Here is a 26,726-nt window from a genome sequence, read left to right as displayed (position 1 = left end):
AGTTTTTTTAATCCGATGAGAAACTGATGGTTAGTTGTAACGTTCAGGGCCTCCTAATGACGATGGAACACTCAAATTGCGTCGCGATTCAATAAATCGTCCTCCAGCTGACTTGTCTCCAAGGGTGTATTGCAGCCTATGGCACCTTAATGTCGTTTTCCTGTGAGTCTACATTTTCGAATCGAACGCAAAACTGATAGTTAATTGTACCGTTCAGGCCTCCTAATGACGATGGAAAACTCAAATTGCGTCGCGATTCAATAGAGCGTCCTCCAGCCGACTTGTCTCCAAGGGGATAATGCTGCCTCACGAACCTTACGGTTAGTCTCCTGTGAGTCTAGATTTTCGAATCCGATGCAAAACTGATGGTAAATTGTTACGTTGAGGGCATCCTAATGACGATGGAACACTCAAATTGCGTCGCGATTCAATACATCGTCCTCCAGCCGACTTGTCTACAAGGGGATATTGCTGCCTCGGGCACCTTATGGTCCGTCTCCTGTGTGTCTAGATTTTCGAATCCCAAGCAAAACTGACGGTTAATTGTAGCGTTCAGGGTCTCCTAATGACGATGAATACTCACATTCCGTCCAGATTCAATTCATCGTCCTCCAGCCGACTTGTCTCCAAGGGAATATTGCTGCCTCGTGCACCTTATGGTCCGTCTCCTGTGAGTCTAGCTTTTTGAATCGGACGCAAAGCTGATGTTAATTGTAACATTCAGGGCCTCTTAATGAGGATGGAAATCTCAAATTGCATCGCGATTCATTACATCGTCCTCCAGCCGACTTGTCTCCATGGGTCTATTGCTGGCTCGGGCACCTTATGGCCGTTCTGCTTTGAGTCAAAGATTTTCGAATCGGACGAAAACCTGATAGTGAATTGTAACGTTCGGGGCCTCCTAATGACGATGGAACACTCAAATTGCGTCCCGATTCAATACATGGTCCTCCAGCCGACTTGTCTCCATGGGTCTTTTGCTGGCTCGGGCACCTTATGGCCGTTCTGCTGTGAGTCAAAGAATTTCGAATCGGACGAAAAACTGATAGTGAATTGTAACGTTCAGGGCCTCCTAATTACGATGGAACACACAAATTGCGTCACGATTCAATTCCTTGTCCTCCAGCAGACTTGTCTCCATGGGTCTATTGCTGCCTCGGGAACCTTATGGCCGTTCTGCTGTGAGTCAAAGATTTTCGAATCGGACGAAAAACTGATAGTTAATTGTAACGTTCAGGGCCATTTAATAACGATGGATCACTCAAATTGCATCCCCATTCGATACATCGTCCTCCAGCAGACTTGTCTCCATGGGTCTATTGCTGCCTCGGGAACCTTATGGCCGTTATGCTGTGAGTCAAAGATTTTCGAATCGCACGAAAAACTGATAGTGAATTGTAACGTTCAGGGCCTCCTAATGACGATGGAACACTCAAATTGCGGCCCGATTCAATACCTCGTCCTCCAGCAGACTTGACTCCATGGGTCTATTGTTGCCTCGGGCACCTTATGGTCGTTCTCCCGTGAGTCTAGATTATCGAATGGGACGAAAAACTGATAGTTAATTGTAACATTCAGGGCCTCCTAATGACGATGGACCACACAAATTGCGTCCTGATTCAATACATCGTCCTCCAGCCGACTTGTCTCCATGGGTCTATTGCTGGCTCGGGCACCTTATGGCCGTTCTGCTGTGAGTCAAAGATTTTCGAATCGGACGAAAACCTGATAGTGAATTGTAACGTTCAGGGCCTCCTAATGACGATGGAACACTCAAATTGCGTCCCGATTCAATACCTCGTCCTCCAACAGACTTGTCTCTATGGGTCTATTGCTGCCTCGGGCACCTTATGGCCGTTATGCTGTGAGTCTAAGATTTTCGAATCGGACGAAAAACTGATAGTGAATTGTAACATTCAGGGCCACCTAATGACGATGGACCACACAAATTGCGTCCCGCTTCAATACATCGTCCTCCAGCCGACTTGACTCCATGTGTCTATTGCTGCCTCGGGCACCTTATGGCCGTTCTGCTGTGAGTCTAGATTATCGAATGGGAGGAAAAACTGATAGTGAATTGTAACGTTCATGGCCACCTAATGACGATGGATCACTCAAATTGCGTCCCGATTCAATACATCGTCCTCCAGCAGACTTGCCTCGATGGGTCTATTGCTGCCTCGGGCACATTATGGCCGTTCTCCCGTGAGTCAAAGATTTTCGAATCGGACGAAAAACTGATAGTGAATTGTAACGTTCAGGGCCACCTAATGACGATGGATTACTCAAATTGCGTCCCGATTCAATATATCGTCCTCCAGCCGACTTGTCTCCATGGGTCTATTGCTGCCTCGGGCACCTTATGGCCGTTCTGCTGTGAGTCAAAGATTTTCGAATCGGACGAAAAACTGATAGTGAATTGTAACGTTCAGGGCCTCCTAATGACGATGGAACACTCAAATTGCGTCCCGATTCAATACCTCGTCCTCCAGCAGACTTGACTCCGTGGGTCTATTGCTGCCTCGGGCACCTTATGGCCGTTCTTCTGTTAGTCAAAGATTTTCAAATCGGACAAAAAACTGATAGTGAATTGTATCGTTCATGGCCTCCTAATGACGATGGAACACTCAAATTGAGTCCCGATTCAATACCTCGCCCTCCAGCAGACTTGTCTCCATGGGTCTATTGCTGCCTAGGGCACCTTATGGCCGTTCTGCTGTGAGTCAAAGAATTTCGAATCGGACGAAAAACTGATAGTGAATTGTAACGTTCAGGGCCACCAAATGACGTTGGATCACTCAAATTGCGTCCGGATTCAATACATCGCCCTCCAGCAGACTTGTCTCCATGGGTCTATTGCTGCCTCGGGCACCTTATGGCCGTTCTGCTGTGAGTCAAAGATTTTCGAATCGGACGAAAAACTGATAGTGAATTGTAACGTTCAGAGCCTCCTAATTACGATGGAACACTCAAATTGCGTCCCGATTCAATTCCTTGTCCTCCAGCAGACTTGTCTCCATGGGTCTATTGCTGCCTCGGGAACCTTATGGCCGTTCTGCTGTGAGTCAAAGATTTTCGAATCGGACGAAAAACTGATAGTGAATTGTAACGTTCAGGACGTCCGCCCCAGTAGCTGAGTGGTCAGCGTGACGGATTGACGTCCTCCGGGCCCGGGTTCGATTCCCGTCGGGGTCGGAGATTTTCTCCGCTCAGGGACTGGGTGTCGTGTTGTGTTCATCATCATTTCATCCCCATCCGGCGTGCAGGTCGCCCAAGGCGGCCGGACCTGCCCCGCGAGGGGCCTCCCGGCCAATGACGCCAAACGCTCATCATCATCATCAACGTTCAGGGCCATTTAATGACGATGGATCACTCAAATAGCATCCCCATTCAATACATCGTCCTCCAGCAGACTTGTCTCCATGGGTCTATTGCTGCCTCGGGAACCTTATGGCCGTTCTGCTGTGAGTCAAAGATTTTCGAATCGGACGAAAAACTGATAGTAAATTGTAACGTTCAGGGCCTCCTAATGACGATGGAACACTCAAATTGCGTCCCGATTCAATACATCGTCCTCCAGCCGACTTGTCTCCATGGGTCTATTGCTGCCTCGGGCACCTTATGTCCGTTCTGCTGTGAGTCAAAGAATTTCGAATCGGACGAAAAACTGATAGTGAATTGTAACGTTCAGGGCCACCTAATGACGTTGGATCACTCAAATTGCGTCCGGATTCAATACATCGTCCTCCAGCAGACTTGTTTCAATGGGTCTATTGCTGCCTCGGGCAAATTATGGTCGTTCTGCTGTGAGTCAAAGATTTTCGAATCGGACGAAAAACTGATAGTGAATTGTAACTTTCAGGGCCACCTAATGACGATGGATCACTCAAATTGCGTCCCTATTCAATACATCGTCCTCCAGGCGACTTGTCTCCATGGGTCTATTGCTGCCTCGGGCACCTTATGGCCGTTCTGTTGTGAGTCAAAGATTTTCGAGTCGGACGAAAAACTGATAGTGAATTGTAATGTTCAGGGCCTCCTAATGACGATGGAACACTCAAATTGCGTCCCGATTCAATACATCGTCCTCCAGCAGAGTTGTCTCGATGGGTCTATTGCTGCCTCGGGCACCTTATGGCCGTTCTGCTGTGAGTCAAAGATTTTCGAATCGGCGAAAAACTGATAGCGAATTGTAACATTCAGGGCCACCTAATGACGATGGATCACTCAAATTGCGTCCCGATTCAATACATCGTCCTCCAGCCGACTTGTCTCCATGGGTCTTTTGCTGGCTCGGGCACCTTATGGACGTTCTGCTGTGAGTCAAAGATTTTCGAATCGGACGAAAAACTGATAGTGAATTGTAACGTTCAGGGCCATTTAATAACGATGGATCACTCAAATTGCATCCCATTCAATACATCGTCCTCCAGCAGACTTGTCTCCATGGGTCTATTGCTGCCTCGGGAACCTTATGGCCGTTATGCTGTGAGTCAAAGATTTTCGAATCGGACGAAAACCTGATAGTGAATTGTAACGTTCAGGGCCTCCTAATGACGATGGAACACTCAAATTGCGTCCCGATTCAATACCTCGTCCTCCAACAGACTTGTCTCTATGGGTCTATTGCTGGCTCGGGCACCTTATGGCCGTTCTGCTGTGAGTCAAAGATTTTCGAATCGGACGAAAACCTGATAGTGAATTGTAACGTTCAGGGCCTCCTAATGACGATGGAACACTCAAATTGCGTCCCGATTCAATACCTCGTCCTCCAACAGACTTGTCTCTATGGGTCTATTGCTGCCTCGGGCACCTTATGGCCGTTATGCTGTGAGTCTAAGATTTTCGAATCGGACGAAAAACTGATAGTGAATTGTAACGTTCAGGGCCTCCTAATGACGATGGAACACTCAAATTGAGTCGCGATTCAATAAATCGTCCTCCAGCCGACTTGTCTCCAAGGGGATATTGCTGCCACGGGCACCTTATGGTCCGTCTCCTGTGAGTCTAGATTTTCGAATCCGACGCAAAACTGATGATTAATTGTAACATTCAGGGCTTCCTAATGACGATGGAACATTCAAATCGCGTCGCGATTCAATAAATCGTCCTCCAGCCGACTTGTCTAGAAGGGGATATTGCTGCCTCGGCCACCTTATGGTCCGTCTCCTGTGAGTCTAGATTTTCGAATTCGACGCAAAACTGATGGTTAATTGTAACGTTCAGGGCCTCCTAATGACGATGGAACACTCAAATTGCATCGCGATTCAATAAATCGTCCTCCAGCCGACTTGTCTCCTAGGGGATATTGCTGCCTCGGGCACCTTATGGTCCTTCTCCTGTGAGTCTAGATTTTCGAATCCGACGCAAAACTGATGGCTAATTGTAACGTTCAGGGCCTCCTAATGACGATGGATCACTCAAATTGCATGTGCGAATCAATAAATCGTCCTCCAGCCAACTTGTCTCCAAGGGGATATTGCTGCCTCGGGCACCTTATTGTCCGTTTACAGTGAGTCTAGATTTTCGAATCCGACGCAAAACTGATAGTTAATTATAACGTTCAGGGTCTTCTAATCACGATGGAAAACTCAAATTGCATCGCGATTCAACACATCGTCCTCCAGCCAACTTGTCTCCAAGGGGGTATTGCTGCCTCGGGCACCTTATATTCAGTACCTGTGAGTCTAGATTTTCGAATCGGACGCAAAACTGATAGTTAATTGTAATGTTCAGGGCCTCCTAATGATGATGGAAAACTCAAATTGCATCGCGATTCAAAACATCGTCCTCCAGCCGACTTGTCTCCAAGGGGATATTGCTGCCTCTGGCACCTTATGGTCAGTCTCCTGTGAGTCTAGTTTTTTTAATCCGATGAGAAACTGATGGTTAGTTGTAACGTTCAGGGCCTCCTAATGACGATGGAACACTCAAATTGCGTCGCGATTCAATAAATCGTCCTCCAGCTGACTTGTCTCCAAGGGTGTATTGCAGCCTATGGCACCTTAATGTCGTTTTCCTGTGAGTCTACATTTTCGAATCGAACGCAAAACTGATAGTTAATTGTACCGTTCAGGCCTCCTAATGACGATGGAAAACTCAAATTGCGTCGCGATTCAATAGAGCGTCCTCCAGCCGACTTGTCTCCAAGGGGATAATGCTGCCTCACGAACCTTACGGTTAGTCTCCTGTGAGTCTAGATTTTCGAATCCGATGCAAAACTGATGGTAAATTGTTACGTTGAGGGCATCCTAATGACGATGGAACACTCAAATTGCGTCGCGATTCAATACATCGTCCTCCAGCCGACTTGTCTACAAGGGGATATTGCTGCCTCGGGCACCTTATGGTCCGTCTCCTGTGTGTCTAGATTTTCGAATCCCAAGCAAAACTGACGGTTAATTGTAGCGTTCAGGGTCTCCTAATGACGATGAATACTCACATTCCGTCCAGATTCAATTCATCGTCCTCCAGCCGACTTGTCTCCAAGGGAATATTGCTGCCTCGTGCACCTTATGGTCCGTCTCCTGTGAGTCTAGCTTTTTGAATCGGACGCAAAGCTGATGTTAATTGTAACATTCAGGGCCTCTTAATGAGGATGGAAATCTCAAATTGCATCGCGATTCATTACATCGTCCTCCAGCCGACTTGTCTCCATGGGTCTATTGCTGGCTCGGGCACCTTATGGCCGTTCTGCTTTGAGTCAAAGATTTTCGAATCGGACGAAAACCTGATAGTGAATTGTAACGTTCGGGGCCTCCTAATGAGGATGGAACACTCAAATTGCGTCCCGATTCAATACATGGTCCTCCAGCCGACTTGTCTCCATGGGTCTTTTGCTGGCTCGGGCACCTTATGGCCGTTCTGCTGTGAGTCAAAGAATTTCGAATCGGACGAAAAACTGATAGTGAATTGTAACGTTCAGGGCCTCCTAATTACGATGGAACACACAAATTGCGTCACGATTCAATTCCTTGTCCTCCAGCAGACTTGTCTCCATGGGTCTATTGCTGCCTCGGGAACCTTATGGCCGTTCTGCTGTGAGTCAAAGATTTTCGAATCGGACGAAAAACTGATAGTGAATTGTAACGTTCAGGGCCATTTAATAACGATGGATCACTCAAATTGCATCCCCATTCGATACATCGTCCTCCAGCAGACTTGTCTCCATGGGTCTATTGCTGCCTCGGGAACCTTATGGCCGTTATGCTGTGAGTCAAAGATTTTCGAATCGCACGAAAAACTGATAGTGAATTGTAACGTTCAGGGCCTCCTAATGACGATGGAACACTCAAATTGCGGCCCGATTCAATACCTCGTCCTCCAGCAGACTTGACTCCATGGGTCTATTGTTGCCTCGGGCACCTTATGGTCGTTCTCCCGTGAGTCTAGATTATCGAATGGGACGAAAAACTGATAGTTAATTGTAACATTCAGGGCCTCCTAATGACGATGGACCACACAAATTGCGTCCTGATTCAATACATCGTCCTCCAGCCGACTTGTCTCCATGGGTCTATTGCTGGCTCGGGCACCTTATGGCCGTTCTGCTGTGAGTCAAAGATTTTCGAATCGGACGAAAACCTGATAGTGAATTGTAACGTTCAGGGCCTCCTAATGACGATGGAACACTCAAATTGCGTCCCGATTCAATACCTCGTCCTCCAACAGACTTGTCTCTATGGGTCTATTGCTGCCTCGGGCACCTTATGGCCGTTATGCTGTGAGTCTAAGATTTTCGAATCGGACGAAAAACTGATAGTGAATTGTAACATTCAGGGCCACCTAATGACGATGGACCACACAAATTGCGTCCCGCTTCAATACATCGTCCTCCAGCCGACTTGACTCCATGTGTCTATTGCTGCCTCGGGCACCTTATGGCCGTTCTGCTGTGAGTCTAGATTATCGAATGGGAGGAAAAACTGATAGTGAATTGTAACGTTCATGGCCACCTAATGACGATGGATCACTCAAATTGCGTCCCGATTCAATACATCGTCCTCCAGCAGACTTGCCTCGATGGGTCTATTGCTGCCTCGGGCACATTATGGCCGTTCTCCCGTGAGTCAAAGATTTTCGAAACGGACGAAAAACTGATAGTGAATTGTAACGTTCAGGGCCACCTAATGACGATGGATTACTCAAATTGCGTCCCGATTCAATATATCGTCCTCCAGCCGACTTGTCTCCATGGGTCTATTGCTGCCTCGGGCACCTTATGGCCGTTCTGCTGTGAGTCAAAGATTTTCGAATCGGACGAAAAACTGATAGTGAATTGTAACGTTCAGGGCCTCCTAATGACGATGGAACACTCAAATTGCGTCCCGATTCAATACCTCGTCCTCCAGCAGACTTGACTCCGTGGGTCTATTGCTGCCTCGGGCACCTTATGGCCGTTCTTCTGTTAGTCAAAGATTTTCAAATCGGACAAAAAACTGATAGTGAATTGTATCGTTCATGGCCTCCTAATGACGATGGAACACTCAAATTGAGTCCCGATTCAATACCTCGCCCTCCAGCAGACTTGTCTCCATGGGTCTATTGCTGCCTAGGGCACCTTATGGCCGTTCTGCTGTGAGTCAAAGAATTTCGAATCGGACGAAAAACTGATAGTGAATTGTAACGTTCAGGGCCACCAAATGACGTTGGATCACTCAAATTGCGTCCGGATTCAATACATCGCCCTCCAGCAGACTTGTCTCCATGGGTCTATTGCTGCCTCGGGCACCTTATGGCCGTTCTGCTGTGAGTCAAAGATTTTCGAATCGGACGAAAAACTGATAGTGAATTGTAACGTTCAGAGCCTCCTAATTACGATGGAACACTCAAATTGCGTCCCGATTCAATTCCTTGTCCTCCAGCAGACTTGTCTCCATGGGTCTATTGCTGCCTCGGGAACCTTATGGCCGTTCTGCTGTGAGTCAAAGATTTTCGAATCGGACGAAAAACTGATAGTGAATTGTAACGTTCAGGACGTCCGCCCCAGTAGCTGAGTGGTCAGCGTGACGGATTGACGTCCTCCGGGCCCGGGTTCGATTCCCGTCGGGGTCGGAGATTTTCTCCGCTCAGGGACTGGGTGTCGTGTTGTGTTCATCATCATTTCATCCCCATCCGGCGTGCAGGTCGCCCAAGGCGGCCGGACCTGCCCCGCGAGGGGCCTCCCGGCCAATGACGCCAAACGCTCATCATCATCATCAACGTTCAGGGCCATTTAATGACGATGGATCACTCAAATAGCATCCCCATTCAATACATCGTCCTCCAGCAGACTTGTCTCCATGGGTCTATTGCTGCCTCGGGAACCTTATGGCCGTTCTGCTGTGAGTCAAAGATTTTCGAATCGGACGAAAAACTGATAGTAAATTGTAACGTTCAGGGCCTCCTAATGACGATGGAACACTCAAATTGCGTCCCGATTCAATACATCGTCCTCCAGCCGACTTGTCTCCATGGGTCTATTGCTGCCTCGGGCACCTTATGTCCGTTCTGCTGTGAGTCAAAGAATTTCGAATCGGACGAAAAACTGATAGTGAATTGTAACGTTCAGGGCCACCTAATGACGTTGGATCACTCAAATTGCGTCCGGATTCAATACATCGTCCTCCAGCAGACTTGTTTCAATGGGTCTATTGCTGCCTCGGGCAAATTATGGTCGTTCTGCTGTGAGTCAAAGATTTTCGAATCGGACGAAAAACTGATAGTGAATTGTAACTTTCAGGGCCACCTAATGACGATGGATCACTCAAATTGCGTCCCTATTCAATACATCGTCCTCCAGGCGACTTGTCTCCATGGGTCTATTGCTGCCTCGGGCACCTTATGGCCGTTCTGTTGTGAGTCAAAGATTTTCGAGTCGGACGAAAAACTGATAGTGAATTGTAATGTTCAGGGCCTCCTAATGACGATGGAACAGTCAAATTGCGTCCCGATTCAATACATCGTCCTCCAGCAGAGTTGTCTCGATGGGTCTATTGCTGCCTCGGGCACCTTATGGCCGTTCTGCTGTGAGTCAAAGATTTTCGAATCGGCGAAAAACTGATAGCGAATTGTAACATTCAGGGCCACCTAATGACGATGGATCACTCAAATTGCGTCCCGATTCAATACATCGTCCTCCAGCCGACTTGTCTCCATGGGTCTTTTGCTGGCTCGGGCACCTTATGGACGTTCTGCTGTGAGTCAAAGATTTTCGAATCGGACGAAAAACTGATAGTGAATTGTAACGTTCAGGGCCATTTAATAACGATGGATCACTCAAATTGCATCCCATTCAATACATCGTCCTCCAGCAGACTTGTCTCCATGGGTCTATTGCTGCCTCGGGAACCTTATGGCCGTTATGCTGTGAGTCAAAGATTTTCGAATCGGACGAAAACCTGATAGTGAATTGTAACGTTCAGGGCCTCCTAATGACGATGGAACACTCAAATTGCGTCCCGATTCAATACCTCGTCCTCCAACAGACTTGTCTCTATGGGTCTATTGCTGGCTCGGGCACCTTATGGCCGTTCTGCTGTGAGTCAAAGATTTTCGAATCGGACGAAAACCTGATAGTGAATTGTAACGTTCAGGGCCTCCTAATGACGATGGAACACTCAAATTGCGTCCCGATTCAATACCTCGTCCTCCAACAGACTTGTCTCTATGGGTCTATTGCTGCCTCGGGCACCTTATGGCCGTTATGCTGTGAGTCTAAGATTTTCGAATCGGACGAAAAACTGATAGTGAATTGTAACGTTCAGGGCCTCCTAATGACGATGGAACACTCAAATTGAGTCGCGATTCAATAAATCGTCCTCCAGCCGACTTGTCTCCAAGGGGATATTGCTGCCACGGGCACCTTATGGTCCGTCTCCTGTGAGTCTAGATTTTCGAATCCGACGCAAAACTGATGATTAATTGTAACATTCAGGGCTTCCTAATGACGATGGAACATTCAAATCGCGTCGCGATTCAATAAATCGTCCTCCAGCCGACTTGTCTAGAAGGGGATATTGCTGCCTCGGCCACCTTATGGTCCGTCTCCTGTGAGTCTAGATTTTCGAATTCGACGCAAAACTGATGGTTAATTGTAACGTTCAGGGCCTCCTAATGACGATGGAACACTCAAATTGCATCGCGATTCAATAAATCGTCCTCCAGCCGACTTGTCTCCTAGGGGATATTGCTGCCTCGGGCACCTTATGGTCCTTCTCCTGTGTGTCTAGATTTTCGAATCCGACGCAAAACTGATGGCTAATTGTAACGTTCAGGGCCTCCTAATGACGATGGATCACTCAAATTGCATGTGCGAATCAATAAATCGTCCTCCAGCCAACTTGTCTCCAAGGGGATATTGCTGCCTCGGGCACCTTATTGTCCGTTTACAGTGAGTCTAGATTTTCGAATCCGACGCAAAACTGATAGTTAATTATAACGTTCAGGGTCTTCTAATCACGATGGAAAACTCAAATTGCATCGCGATTCAACACATCGTCCTCCAGCCAACTTGTCTCCAAGGGGGTATTGCTGCCTCGGGCACCTTAATTTCAGTACCTGTGAGTCTAGATTTTCGAATCGGACGCAAAACTGATAGTTAATTGTAATGTTCAGGGCCTCCTAATGATGATGGAAAACTCAAATTGCATCGCGATTCAAAACATCGTCCTCCAGCCGACTTGTCTCCAAGGGGATATTGCTGCCTCTGGCACCTTATGGTCAGTCTCCTGTGAGTCTAGTTTTTTTAATCCGATGAGAAACTGATGGTTAGTTGTAACGTTCAGGGCCTCCTAATGACGATGGAACACTCAAATTGCGTCGCGATTCAATAAATCGTCCTCCAGCTGACTTGTCTCCAAGGGTGTATTGCAGCCTATGGCACCTTAATGTCGTTTTCCTGTGAGTCTACATTTTCGAATCGAACGCAAAACTGATAGTTAATTGTACCGTTCAGGCCTCCTAATGACGATGGAAAACTCAAATTGCGTCGCGATTCAATAGAGCGTCCTCCAGCCGACTTGTCTCCAAGGGGATAATGCTGCCTCACGAACCTTACGGTTAGTCTCCTGTGAGTCTAGATTTTCGAATCCGATGCAAAACTGATGGTAAATTGTTACGTTGAGGGCATCCTAATGACGATGGAACACTCAAATTGCGTCGCGATTCAATACATCGTCCTCCAGCCGACTTGTCTACAAGGGGATATTGCTGCCTCGCGCACCTTATGGTCCGTCTCCTGTGTGTCTAGATTTTCGAATCCCAAGCAAAACTGACGGTTAATTGTAGCGTTCAGGGTCTCCTAATGACGATGAATACTCACATTCCGTCCAGATTCAATTCATCGTCCTCCAGCCGACTTGTCTCCAAGGGAATATTGCTGCCTCGTGCACCTTATGGTCCGTCTCCTGTGAGTCTAGCTTTTTGAATCGGACTCAAAGCTGATGTTAATTGTAACATTCAGGGCCTCTTAATGAGGATGGAAATCTCAAATTGCATCGCGATTCATTACATCGTCCTCCAGCCGACTTGTCTCCATGGGTCTATTGCTGGCTCGGGCACCTTATGGCCGTTCTGCTTTGAGTCAAAGATTTTCGAATCGGACGAAAACCTGATAGTGAATTGTAACGTTCGGGGCCTCCTAATGACGATGGAACACTCAAATTGCGTCCCGATTCAATACATGGTCCTCCAGCCGACTTGTCTCCATGGGTCTTTTGCTGGCTCGGGCAACTTATGGCCGTTCTGCTGTGAGTCAAAGAATTTCGAATCGGACGAAAAACTGATAGTGAATTGTAACGTTCAGGGCCTCCTAATTACGATGGAACACTCAAATTGCGTCACGATTCAATTCCTTGTCCTCCAGCAGACTTGTCTCCATGGGTCTATTGCTGCCTCGGGAACCTTATGGCCGTTCTGCTGTGAGTCAAAGATTTTCGAATCGGACGAAAAACTGATAGTTAATTGTAACGTTCAGGGCCATTTAATAACGATGGATCACTCAAATTGCATCCCCATTCAATACATCGTCCTCCAGCAGACTTGTCTCCATGGGTCTATTGCTGCCTCGGGAACCTTATGGCCGTTATGCTGTGAGTCAAAGATTTTCGAATCGCACGAAAAACTGATAGTGAATTGTAACGTTCAGGGCCTCCTAATGACGATGGAACACTCAAATTGCGGCCCGATTCAATACCTCGTCCTCCAGCAGACTTGACTCCATGGGTCTATTGTTGCCTCGGGCACCTTATGGTCGTTCTCCCGTGAGTCTAGATTATCGAATGGGACGAAAAACTGATAGTTAATTGTAACATTCAGGGCCTCCTAATGACGATGGACCACACAAATTGCGTCCTGATTCAATACATCGTCCTCCAGCCGACTTGTCTCCATGGGTCTATTGCTGGCTCGGGCACCTCATGGCCGTTCTGCTGTGAGTCAAAGATTTTCGAATCGGACGAAAACCTGATAGTGAATTGTAACGTTCAGGGCCTCCTAATGACGATGGAACACTCAAATTGCGTCCCGATTCAATACCTCGTCCTCCAACAGACTTGTCTCTATGGGTCTATTGCTGCCTCGGGCACCTTATGGCCGTTATGCTGTGAGTCTAAGATTTTCGAATCGGACGAAAAACTGATAGTGAATTGTAACATTCAGGGCCACCTAATGACGATGGACCACACAAATTGCGTCCCGCTTCAATACATCGTCCTCCAGCCGACTTGACTCCATGTGTCTATTGCTGCCTCGGGCACCTTATGGCCGTTCTGCTGTGAGTCTAGATTATCGAATGGGAGGAAAAACTGATAGTGAATTGTAACGTTCAGGGCCACCTAATGACGATGGATCACTCAAATTGCGTCCCGATTCAATACATCGTCCTCCAGCAGACTTGCCTCGATGGGTCTATTATTGCCTCAGGCACATTATGGCCGTTCTCCCGTGAGTCAAAGATTTTCGAATCGGACGAAAAACTGATAGTGAATTGTAACGTTCAGGGCCACCTAATGACGATGGATTACTCAAATTGCGTCCCGATTCAATATATCGTCCTCCAGCCGACTTGTCTCCATGGGTCTATTGCTGCCTCGGGCACCTTATGGCCGTTCTGCTGTGAGTCAAAGATTTTCGAATCGGACGAAAAACTGATAGTGAATTGTAACGTTCAGGGCCTCCTAATGACGATGGAACACTCAAATTGCGTCCCGATTCAATACCTCGTCCTCCAGCAGACTTGACTCCATGGGTCTATTGCTGCCTCGGGCACCTTATGGCCGTTCTTCTGTTAGTCAAAGATTTTCAAATCGGACAAAAAACTGATAGTGAATTGTATCGTTCATGGCCTCCTAATGACGATGGAACACTCAAATTGAGTCCCGATTCAATACCTCGCCCTCCAGCAGACTTGTCTCCATGGGTCTATTGCTGCCTAGGGCACCTTATGGCCGTTCTGCTGTGAGTCAAAGAATTTCGAATCGGACGAAAAACTGATAGTGAATTGTAACGTTCACGGCCACCAAATGACGTTGGATCACTCAAATTGCGTCCGGATTCAATACATCGCCCTCCAGCAGACTTGTCTCCATGGGTCTATTGCTGCCTCGGGCACCTTATGGCCGTTCTGCTGTGAGTCAAAGATTTTCGAATCGGACGAAAAACTGATAGTGAATTGTAACGTTCAGAGCCTCCTAATTACGATGGAACACTCAAATTGCGTCCCGATTCAATTCCTTGTCCTCCAGCAGACTTGTCTCCATGGGTCTATTGCTGCCTCGGGAACCTTATGGCCGTTCTGCTGTGAGTCAAAGATTTTCGAATCGGACGAAAAACTGATAGTGAATTGTAACGTTCAGGACGTCCGCCCCAGTAGCTGAGTGGTCAGCGTGACGGATTGACGTCCTCCGGGCCCGGGTTCGATTCCCGTCTGGGTCGGAGATTTTCTCCGCTCAGGGACTGGGTGTCGTGTTGTGTTCATCATCATTTCATCCCCATCCGGCGTGCAGGTCGCCCAAGGCGGCCGGACCTGCCCCGCGAGGGGCCTCCCGGCCAATGACGCCAAACGCTCATCATCATCATCAACGTTCAGGGCCATTTAATGACGATGGATCACTCAAATAGCATCCCCATTCAATACATCGTCCTCCAGCAGACTTGTCTCCATGGGTCTATTGCTGCCTCGGGAACCTTATGGCCGTTCTGCTGTGAGTCAAAGATTTTCGAATCGGACGAAAAACTGATAGTAAATTGTAACGTTCAGGGCCTCCTAATGACGATGGAACACTCAAATTGCGTCCCGATTCAATACATCGTCCTCCAGCCGACTTGTCTCCATGGGTCTATTGCTGCCTCGGGCACCTTATGGCCTTTCTGCTGTGAGTCAAAGAATTTCGAATCGGACGAAAAACTGATAGTGAATTGTAACTTTCAGGGCCACCTAATGACGATGGATCACTCAAATTGCGTCCCTATTCAATACATCGTCCTCCAGGCGACTTGTCTCCATGGGTCTATTGCTGCCTCGGGCACCTTATGGCCGTTCTGTTGTGAGTCAAAGATTTTCGAGTCGGACGAAAAACTGATAGTGAATTGTAATGTTCAGGGCCTCCTAATGACGATGGAACACTCAAATTGCGTCCCGATTCAATACATCGTCCTCCAGCAGAGTTGTCTCGATGGGTCTATTGCTGCCTCGGGCACCTTATGGCCGTTCTGCTGTGAGTCAAAGATTTTCGAATCGGCGAAAAACTGATAGCGAATTGTAACATTCAGGGCCACCTAATGACGATGGATCACTCAAATTGCGTCCCGATTCAATACATCGTCCTCCAGCCGACTTGTCTCCATGGGTCTTTTGCTGGCTCGGGCACCTTATGGACGTTCTGCTGTGAGTCAAAGATTTTCGAATCGGACGAAAAACTGATAGTGAATTGTAACGTTCAGGGCCATTTAATAACGATGGATCACTCAAATTGCATCCCATTCAATACATCGTCCTCCAGCAGACTTGTCTCCATGGGTCTATTGCTGCCTCGGGAACCTTATGGCCGTTATGCTGTGAGTCAAAGATTTTCGAATCGGACGAAAACCTGAAAGTGAATTGTAACGTTCAGGGCCTCCTAATGACGATGGAACACTCAAATTGCGTCCCGATTCAATACCTCGTCCTCCAACAGACTTGTCTCTATGGGTCTATTGCTGGCTCGGGCACCTTATGGCCGTTCTGCTGTGAGTCAAAGATTTTCGAATCGGACGAAAACCTGATAGTGAATTGTAACGTTCAGGGCCTCCTAATGACGATGGAACACTCAAATTGAGTCGCGATTCAATAAATCGTCCTCCAGCCGACTTGTCTCCAAGGGGATATTGCTGCCACGGGCACCTTATGGTCCGTCTCCTGTGAGTCTAGATTTTCGAATCCGACGCAAAACTGATGATTAATTGTAACATTCAGGGCTTCCTAATGACGATGGAACATTCAAATCGCGTCGCGATTCAATAAATCGTCCTCCAGCCGACTTGTCTAGAAGGGGATATTGCTGCCTCGACCACCTTATGGTCCGTCTCCTGTGAGTCTAGATTTTCGAATTCGACGCAAAACTGATGGTTAATTCAGGGCCTCCTAATGACGATGGAACACTCAAATTGCATCGCGATTCAATAAATCGTCCTCCAGCCGACTTGTCTCCTAGGGGATATTGCTGCCTCGGGCACCTTATGGTCCTTCTCCTGTGAGTCTAGATTTTCGAATCCGACGCAAAACTGATGGCTAATTGTAACGTTCAGGGCCTCCTAATGACGATGGATCACTCAAATTGCATGTGCGAATCAATAAATCGTCCTCCAGCCAAGTTGTCTCCAAGGGGATATTGCTGCCTCGGGCACCTTATTGTCCGTTTACAGTGAGTCTAGATTTTCGAATCCGACGCAAAACTGATAGTTAATTATAACGTTCAGGGTCTTCTAATCACGATGGAAAACTCAAATTGCATCGCGATTCAACACATCGTCCTCCAGCCAACTTGTCTCCAAGGGGGTATTGCTGCCTCGGGCACCTTATATTCAGTACCTGTGAGTCTAGATTTTCGAATCGGACGCAAAACTGATAGTTAATTGTAATGTTCAGGGCCTCCTAATGATGATGGAAAACTCAAATTGCATCGCGATTCAAAACATCGTCCTCCAGCCGACTTGTCTCCAAGGGGATATTGCTGCCTCTGGCACCTTATGGTCAGTCTCCTGTGAGTCTAGTTTTTTTAATCCGATGAGAAACTGATGGTTAGTTGTAACGTTCAGGGCCTCCTAATGACGATGGAACACTCAAATTGCGTCGCGATTCAATAAATCGTCCTCCAGCTGACTTGTCTCCAAGGGTGTATTGCAGCCTATGGCACCTTAATGTCGTTTTCCTGTGAGTCTACATTTTCGAATCGAACGCAAAACTGATAGTTAATTGTACCGTTCAGGCCTCCTAATGACGATGGAAAACTCAAATTGCGTCGCGATTCAATAGAGCGTCCTCCAGCCGACTTGTCTCCAAGGGGATAATGCTGCCTCACGAACCTTACGGTTAGTCTCCTGTGAGTCTAGATTTTCGAATCCGATGCAAAACTGATGGTAAATTGTTACGTTGAGGGCATCCTAATGACGATGGAACACTCAAATTGCGTCGCGATTCAATACATCGTCCTCCAGCCGACTTGTCTACAAGGGGATATTGCTGCCTCGGGCACCTTATGGTCCGTCTCCTGTGTGTCTAGATTTTCGAATCCCAAGCAAAACTGACGGTTAATTGTAGAGTTCAGGGTCTCCTAATGACGATGAATACTCACATTCCGTCCAGATTCAATTCATCGTCCTCCAGCCGACTTGTCTCCAAGGGAATATTGCTGCCTCGTGCACCTTATGGTCCTTCTCCTGTGAGTCTAGCTTTTTGAATCGGACGCAAAGCTGATGTTAATTGTAACATTCAGGGCCTCTTAATGAGGATGGAAATCTCAAATTGCATCGCGATTCATTACATCGTCCTCCAGCCGACTTGTCTCCATGGGTCTATTGCTGGCTCGGGCACCTTATGGCCGTTCTGCTTTGAGTCAAAGATTTTCGAATCGGACGAAAACCTGATAGTGAATTGTAACGTTCGGGGCCTCCTAATGACGATGGAACACTCAAATTGCGTCCCGATTCAATACATGGTCCTCCAGCCGACTTGTCTCCATGGGTCTTTTGCTGGCTCGGGCACCTTATGGCCGTTCTGCTGTGAGTCAAAGAATTTCGAATCGGACGAAAAACTGATAGTGAATTGTAACGTTCAGGGCCTCCTAATTACGATGGAACACTCAAATTGCGTCACGATTCAATTCCTTGTCCTCCAGCAGACTTGTCTCCATGGGTCTATTGCTGCCTCGGGAACCTTATGGCCGTTCTGCTGTGAGTCAAAGATTTTCGAATCGGACGAAAAACTGATAGTTAATTGTAACGTTCAGGGCCATTTAATAACGATGGATCACTCAAATTGCATCCCCATTCAATACATCGTCCTCCAGCAGACTTGTCTCCATGGGTCTATTGCTGCCTCGGGAACCTTATGGCCGTTATGCTGTGAGTCAAAGATTTTCGAATCGCACGAAAAACTGATAGTGAATTGTAACGTTCAGGGCCTCCTAATGACGATGGAACACTCAATTTGCGGCCCGATTCAATACCTCGTCCTCCAGCAGACTTGACTCCATGGGTCTATTGTTGCCTCGGGCACCTTATGGTCGTTCTCCCGTGAGTCTAGATTATCGAATGGGACGAAAAACTGATAGTTAATTGTAACATTCAGGGCCTCCTAATGACGATGGACCACACAAATTGCGTCCTGATTCAATACATCGTCCTCCAGCCGACTTGTCTCCATGGGTCTATTGCTGGCTCGGGCACCTTATGGCCGTTCTGCTGTGAGTCAAAGATTTTCGAATCGGACGAAAACCTGATAGTGAATTGTAACGTTCAGGGCCTCCTAATGACGATGGAACACTCAAATTGCGTCCCGATTCAATACCTCGTCCTCCAACAGACTTGTCTCTATGGGTCTATTGCTGCCTCGGGCACCTTATGGCCGTTATGCTGTGAGTCTAAGATTTTCGAATCGGACGAAAAACTGATAGTGAATTGTAACGTTCAGGGCCTCCTAATGACGATGGAACACTCAAATTGAGTCGCGATTCAACAAATCGTCCTCCAGCCGACTTGTCTCCAAGGGGATATTGCTGCCACGGGCACCTTATGGTCCGTCTCCTGTGAGTCTAGATTTTCGAATCCGAGGCAAAACTGATGATTAATTGTAACATTCAGGGCTTCCTAATGACGATGGAACATTCAAATCGCGTCGCGATTCAATAAATCGTCCTCCAGCCGACTTGTCTAGAAGGGGATATTGCTGCCTTGGCCACCTTATGGTCCGTCTCCTGTGAGTCTAGATTTTCGAATCCGACGCAAAACTGATGGTTAATTGTAACGTTCAGGGCCGCCTAATGACGATGGAACTCTCAAATTGCGTCGCGATTCAATACATCGTCCTCCAGCCGACTTGTCTACAAGGGGATATTGCTGCCTCGGGCACCTTATGGTCCGTCTCCTGTGAGTCTAGATTTTCGAATTCGACGCAAAACTGATGGTTAATTGTAACGTTCAGGGCCTCCTAATGACGATGGATCACTCAAATTGCATGTGCGAATCAATAAATCGTCCTCCAGCCAACTTGTCTCCAAGGGGATATTGCTGCCTCGGGCACCTTATATTCAGTACCTGTGAGTCTAGATTTTCGAATCGGACGCAAAACTGATAGTTAATTGTAATGTTCAGGGCCTCCTAATGATGATGGAAAACTCAAATTGCATCGCGATTCAAAACATCGTCCTCCAGCCGACTTGTCTCCAAGGGGATATTGCTGCCTCTGGCACCTTATGGTCAGTCTCCTGTGAGTCTAGTTTTTTTAATCCGATGAGAAACTGATGGTTAGTTGTAACGTTCAGGGCCTCCTAATGACGATGGAACACTCAAATTGCGTCGCGATTCAATAAATCGTCCTCCAGCTGACTTGTCTCCAAGGGTGTATTGCAGCCTATGGCACCTTAATGTCGTTGTCCTGTGAGTCTACATTTTCGAATCGAACGCAAAACTGACTAATGACGATGGAAAACTCAAATTGCGTCGCGATTCAATAGAGCGTCCTCCAGCCGACTTGTCTCCAAGGAGATAATGCTGCCTCACGAACCTTACGGTCAGTCTCCTGTGAGACTAGATTTTCGAATCCGATGCAAAACTGATGGTAAAGTATCAAAATATCCACGGGTATGCTGCCGGTCTATAGTGTCCAACGGGCACTATAGACCGGCAGCATACCCGTGGATATTTTGATTATCAAATACGCCGGGAGAAACTCAAGAATGATGGTAAATTGTTACGTTGAGGGCATCCTAATGACGATGGAACACTCAAATTGCGTCGCGATTCAATACATCGTCCTCCAGCCGACTTGTCTACAAGGGGATATTGCTGCCTCGGGCACCTTATGGTCCGTCTCCTGTGTGTCTAGATTTTCGAATCCCAAGCAAAACTGACGGTTAATTGTAGCGTTCAGGGTCTCTTAATGACGATGAATACTCACATTCCGTCCAGATTCAATTCATCGTCCTCCAGCCGACTTGTCTCCAAGGGAATATTGCTGCCTCGTGCACCTTAAGGTCCGTCTCCTGTGAGTCTAGCTTTTTGAATCGGACGCAAAGCTGATGTTAATTGTAACATTCAGGGCCTCTTAATGAGGATGGAAATCTCAAATTGCATCGCGATTCATTACATCGCCCTCCAGCCGACTTGTCTCCAAGGGGATATTGCTAACCTCGGGCACCTTATGGTCCGTCTCTTGTGAGTCTGGATTTTCGAATCCGACGCAAAACTGATAGTTAATTGTAACGTTCAGGGCCTCCTAATGACGATGGAAAACTCAAATTGCATCGCGATTCAATACATCGTCCTCCAGCCGACTTGTCTCCATGGGTCTATTGCTGGCTCGGGCACCTTATGGCCGTTCTGCTTTGAGTCAAAGATTTTCGAATCGGACGAAAACCTGATAGTGAATTGTAACGTTCGGGGCCTCCTAATGACGATGGAACACTCAAATTGCGTCCCGATTCAATACATGGTCCTCCAGCGGACTTGTCTCCATGGGTCTATTGCTGCCTCGGGCACATTATGGTCGTTCTGCTGTGAGTCAAAGATTTTCGAATCGGACGAAAAACTGATAGTGAATTGTAACTTTCAGGGCCACCTAATGACGATGGATCACTCAAATTGCGTCCCTATTCAATACATCGTCCTCCAGGCGACTTGTCTCCATGGGTCTTTTGCTGGCTCGGGCACCTTATGGCCGTTCTGCTGTGAGTCAAAGATTTTCGAATCGGACGAAAAACTGATAGTGAATTGTAACGTTCAGGGCCATTTAATAACGATGGATCACTCAAATTGCATCCCATTCAATACATCGTCCTCCAGCAGACTTGTCTCCATGGGTCTATTGCTGCCTCGGGAACCTTATAGCCGTTATGCTGTGAGTCAAAGATTTTCGAATCGGACGAAAACCTGATAGTGAATTGTAACGTTCAGGGCCTCCTAATGACGATGGAACACTCAAATTGCGTCCCGATTCAATACCTCGTCCTCCAACAGACTTGTCTCTATGGGTCTATTGCTGCCTCGGGCACCTTATGGCCGTTATGCTGTGAGTCTAAGATTTTCGAATCGGACGAAAAACTGATAGTGAATTGTAACGTTCAGGGCCTCCTAATGACGATGGAACACTCAAATTGAGTCGCGATTCAATAAATCGTCCTCCAGCCGACTTGTCTCCAAGGGGATATTGCTGCCACGGGCACCTTATGGTCCGTCTCCTGTGAGTCTAGATTTTCGAATCCGACGCAAAACTGATGATTAATTGTAACATTCAGGGCTTCCTAATGACGATGGAACATTCAAATCGCGTCGCGATTCAATAAATCGTCCTCCAGCCGACTTGTCTAGAAGGGGATATTGCTGCCTCGGCCACCTTATGGTCCGTCTCCTGTGAGTCTAGATTTTCGAATTCGACGCAAAACTGATGGTTAATTCAGGGCCTCCTAATGACGATGGAACACTCAAATTGCATCGCGATTCAATAAATCGTCCTCCAGCCGACTTGTCTCCTAGGGGATATTGCTGCCTCGGGCACCTTATGGTCCTTCTCCTGTGAGTCTAGATTTTCGAATCCGACGCAAAACTGATGGCTAATTGTAACGTTCAGGGCCTCCTAATGACGATGGATCACTCAAATTGCATGTGCGAATCAATAAATCGTCCTCCAGCCAACTTGTCTCCAAGGGGATATTGCTGCCTCGGGCACCTTATTGTCCGTTTACAGTGAGTCTAGATTTTCGAATCCGACGCAAAACTGATAGTTAATTATAACGTTCAGGGTCTTCTAATCACGATGGAAAACTCAAATTGCATCGCGATTCAACACATCGTCCTCCAGCCAACTTGTCTCCAAGGGGGTATTGCTGCCTCGGGCACCTTATATTCAGTACCTGTGCGTCTAGATTTTCGAATCGGACGCAAAACTGATAGTTAATTGTAATGTTCAGGGCCTCCTAATGATGATGGAAAACTCAAATTGCATCGCGATTCAAAACATCGTCCTCCAGCCGACTTGTCTCCAAGGGGATATTGCTGCCTCTGGCACCTTATGGTCAGTCTCCTGTGAGTCTAGTTTTTTTAATCCGATGAGAAACTGATGGTTAGTTGTAACGTTCAGGGCCTCCTCATGACGATGGAACACTCAAATTGCGTCGCGATTCAATAAATCGTCCTCCAGCTGACTTGTCTCCAAGGGTGTATTGCAGCCTATGGCACCTTAATGTCGTTTTCCTGTGAGTCTACATTTTCGAATCGAACGCAAAACTGATAGTTAATTGTACCGTTCAGGCCTCCTAATGACGATGGAAAACTCAAATTGCGTCGCGATTCAATAGAGCGTCCTCCAGCCGACTTGTCTCCAAGGGGATAATGCTGCCTCACGAACCTTACGGTTAGTCTCCTGTGAGTCTAGATTTTCGAATCCGATGCAAAACTGATGGTAAATTGTTACGTTGAGGGCATCCTAATGACGATGGAACACTCAAATTGCGTCGCGATTCAATTCATCGTCCTCCAGCCGACTTGTCTACAAGGGGATATTGCTGCCTCGGGCACCTTATGGTCCGTCTCCTGTGTGTCTAGATTTTCGAATCCCAAGTAAAACTGACGGTTAATTGTAGCGTTCAGGGTCTCCTAATGACGATGAATACTCACATTCCGTCCAGATTCAATTCATCGTCCTCCAGCCGACTTGTCTCCAAGGGAATATTGCTGCCTCGTGCACCTTATGGTCCGTCTCCTGTGAGTCTAGCTTTTTGAATCGGACGCAAAGCTGATGTTAATTGTAACATTCAGGGCCTCTTAATGAGGATGGGAATCTCAAATTGCATCGCGATTCATTACATCGTCCTCCAGCCGACTTGTCTCCATGGGTCTATTGCGGGCTCGGGCACCTTATGGCCGTTCTGCTTTGACTCAAAGATTTTCGAATCGGACGAAAACCTGATAGTGAATTGTAACGTTCGGGGCCTCCTAATGACGATGGAACACTCAAATTGCGTCCCGATTCAATACATCGTCCTCCAGCCGACTTGTCTCCATGGGTCTATTGCTGGCTCGGGCACCTTATGGCCGTTCTGCTGTGAGTCAAAGAATTTCGAATCGGACGAAAAACTGATAGTGAATTGTAACGTTCAGGGCCTCCTAATTACGATGGAACACTCAAATTGCGTCACGATTCAATTCCTTGTCCTCCAGCAGACTTGTCTCCATGGGTCTATTGCTGCCTCGGGAACCTTATGGCCGTTCTGCTGTGAGTCAAAGATTTTCGAATCGGACGAAAAACTGATAGTTAATTGTAACGTTCAGGGCCATTTAATAACGATGGATCACTCAAATTGCATCCCCATTCAATACATCGTCCTCCAGCAGACTTGTCTCCATGGGTCTATTGCTGCCTCGGGAACCTTATGGCCGTTATGCTGTGAGTCAAAGATTTTCGAATCGCACGAAAAACTGATAGTGAATTGTAACGTTCAGGGCCTCCTAATGACGATGGAACACTCAAATTGCGGCCCGATTCAATACCTCGTCCTCCAGCAGACTTGACTCCATGGGTCTATTGTTGCCTCGGGCACCTTATGGTCGTTCTCCCGTGAGTCTAGATTATCGAATGGGACGAAAAACTGATAGTTAATTGTAACATTCAGGGCCTCCTAATGACGATGGACCACACAAATTGCGTCCTGATTCAATACATCGTCCTCCAGCCGACTTGTCTCCATGGGTCTATTGCTGGCTCGGGCACCTTATGGCCGTTCTGCTGTGAGTCAAAGATTTTCGAATCGGACGAAAACCTGATAGTGAATTGTAACGTTCAGGGCCTCCTAATGACGATGGAACACTCAAATTGCGTCCCGATTCAATACCTCGTCCTCCAACAGACTTGTCTCTATGGGTCTATTGCTGCCTCGGGCACCTTATGGCCGTTATGCTGTGAGTCTAAGATTTTCGAATCGGACGAAAAACTGATAGTGAATTGTAACGTTCAGGGCCTCCTAATGACGATGGAACACTCAAATTGAGTCGCGATTCAATAAATCGTCCTCCAGCCGACTTGTCTCCAAGGGGATATTGCTGCCACGGGCACCTTATGGTCCGTCTCCTGTGAGTCTAGATTTTCGAATCCGAGGCAAAACTGATGATTAATTGTAACATTCAGGGCTTCCTAATGACGATGGAACATTCAAATTGCGTCGCGATTCAATAAATCGTCCTCCAGCCGACTTGTCTAGAAGGGGATATTGCTGCCTTGGCCACCTTATGGTCCTTCTCCTGTGAGTCTAGATTTTCGAATCCGACGCAAAACTGATGGTTAATTGTAACGTTCAGGGCCGCCTAATGACGATGGAACTCTCAAATTGCGTCGCGATTCAATACATCGTCCTCCAGCCGACTTGTCTACATGGGGATATTGCTGCCTCGGGCACCTTATGGTCCGTCTCCTGTGAGTCTAGATTTTCGAATTCGACGCAAAACTGATGGTTAATTGTAACGTTCAGGGCCTCCTAATGACGATGGATCACTCAAATTGCATGTGCGAATCAATAAATCGTCCTCCAGCCAACTTGTCTCCAAGGGGATATTTCTGCCTCGGGCACCTTATTGTCCGTTTACAGTGAGTCTAGATTTTCGAATCCGACGCAAAACTGATAGTTAATTATAACGTTCAGGGTCTTCTAATCACGATGGAAAACTCAAATTGCATCGCGATTCAACACATCGTCCTCCAGCCAACTTGTCTCCAAGGGGGTATTGCTGCCTCGGGCACCTTATATTCAGTACCTGTGAGTCTAGATTTTCGAATCGGACGCAAAACTGATAGTTAATTGTAATGTTCAGGGCCTCCTAATGATGATGGAAAACTCAAATTGCATCGCGATTCAAAACATCGTCCTCCAGCCGACTTGTCTCCAAGGGGATATTGCTGCCTCTGGCACCTTATGGTCAGTCTCCTGTGAGTCTAGTTTTTTTAATCCGATGAGAAACTGATGGTTAGTTGTAACGTTCAGGGCCTCCTAATGACGATGGAACACTCAAATTGCGTCGCGATTCAATAAATCGTCCTCCAGCTGACTTGTCTCCAAGGGTGTATTGCAGCCTATGGCACCTTAATGTCGTTGTCCTGTGAGTCTACATTTTCGAATCGAACGCAAAACTGATAGTTAATTGTACCGTTCAGGCCTCCTAATGACGATGGAAAACTCAAATTGCGTCGCGATTCAATAGAGCGTCCTCCAGCCGACTTGTCTCCAAGGGGATAATGCTGCCTCACGAACCTTACGGTCAGTCTCCTGTGAGACTAGATTTTCGAATCCGATGCAAAACTGATGGTAAATTATCAAAATATCCACGGGTATGCTGCCGGTCTATAGTGTCCAACGGGCACTATAGACCGGCAGCATACACGTGGATATTTTGATTATCAAATACGCCGGGAGAAACTCAAGAATGATGGTAAATTGTTACGTTGAGGGCATCCTAATGACGATGGAACACTCAAATTGCGTCGCGATTCAATACATCGTCCTCCAGCCGACTTGTCTACAAGGGGATATTGCTGCCTCGGGCACCTTATGGTCCGTCTCCTGTGTGTCTAGATTTTCGAATCCCAAGCAAAACTGACGGTTAATTGTAGCGTTCAGGGTCTCCTAATGACGATGAATACTCACATTCCGTCCAGATTCAATTCATCGTCCTCCAGCCGACTTGTCTCCAAGGGAATATTGCTGCCTCGTGCACCTTATGGTCCGTCTCCTGTGAGTCTAGCTTTTTGAATCGGACGCAAAGCTGATGTTAATTGTAACATTCAGGGCCTCTTAATGAGGATGGAAATCTCAAATTGCATCGCGATTCATTACATCGCCCTCCAGCCGACTTGTCTCCATGGGTCTATTGCTGGCTCGGGCACCTTATGGCCGTTCTGCTTTGAGTCAAAGATTTTCGAATCGGACGAAAACCTGATAGTGAATTGTAACGTTCGGGGCCTCCTAATGACGATGGAACACTCAAATTGCGTCCCGATTCAATACATG

The sequence above is a fragment of the Schistocerca cancellata genome, chromosome 5, assembly GCF_023864275.1.
Source record: "Schistocerca cancellata isolate TAMUIC-IGC-003103 chromosome 5, iqSchCanc2.1, whole genome shotgun sequence".
In the NCBI taxonomy this organism is placed as follows: domain Eukaryota; kingdom Metazoa; phylum Arthropoda; class Insecta; order Orthoptera; family Acrididae; genus Schistocerca; species Schistocerca cancellata.
Note: the sequence above shows the minus strand (reverse complement) of the source record.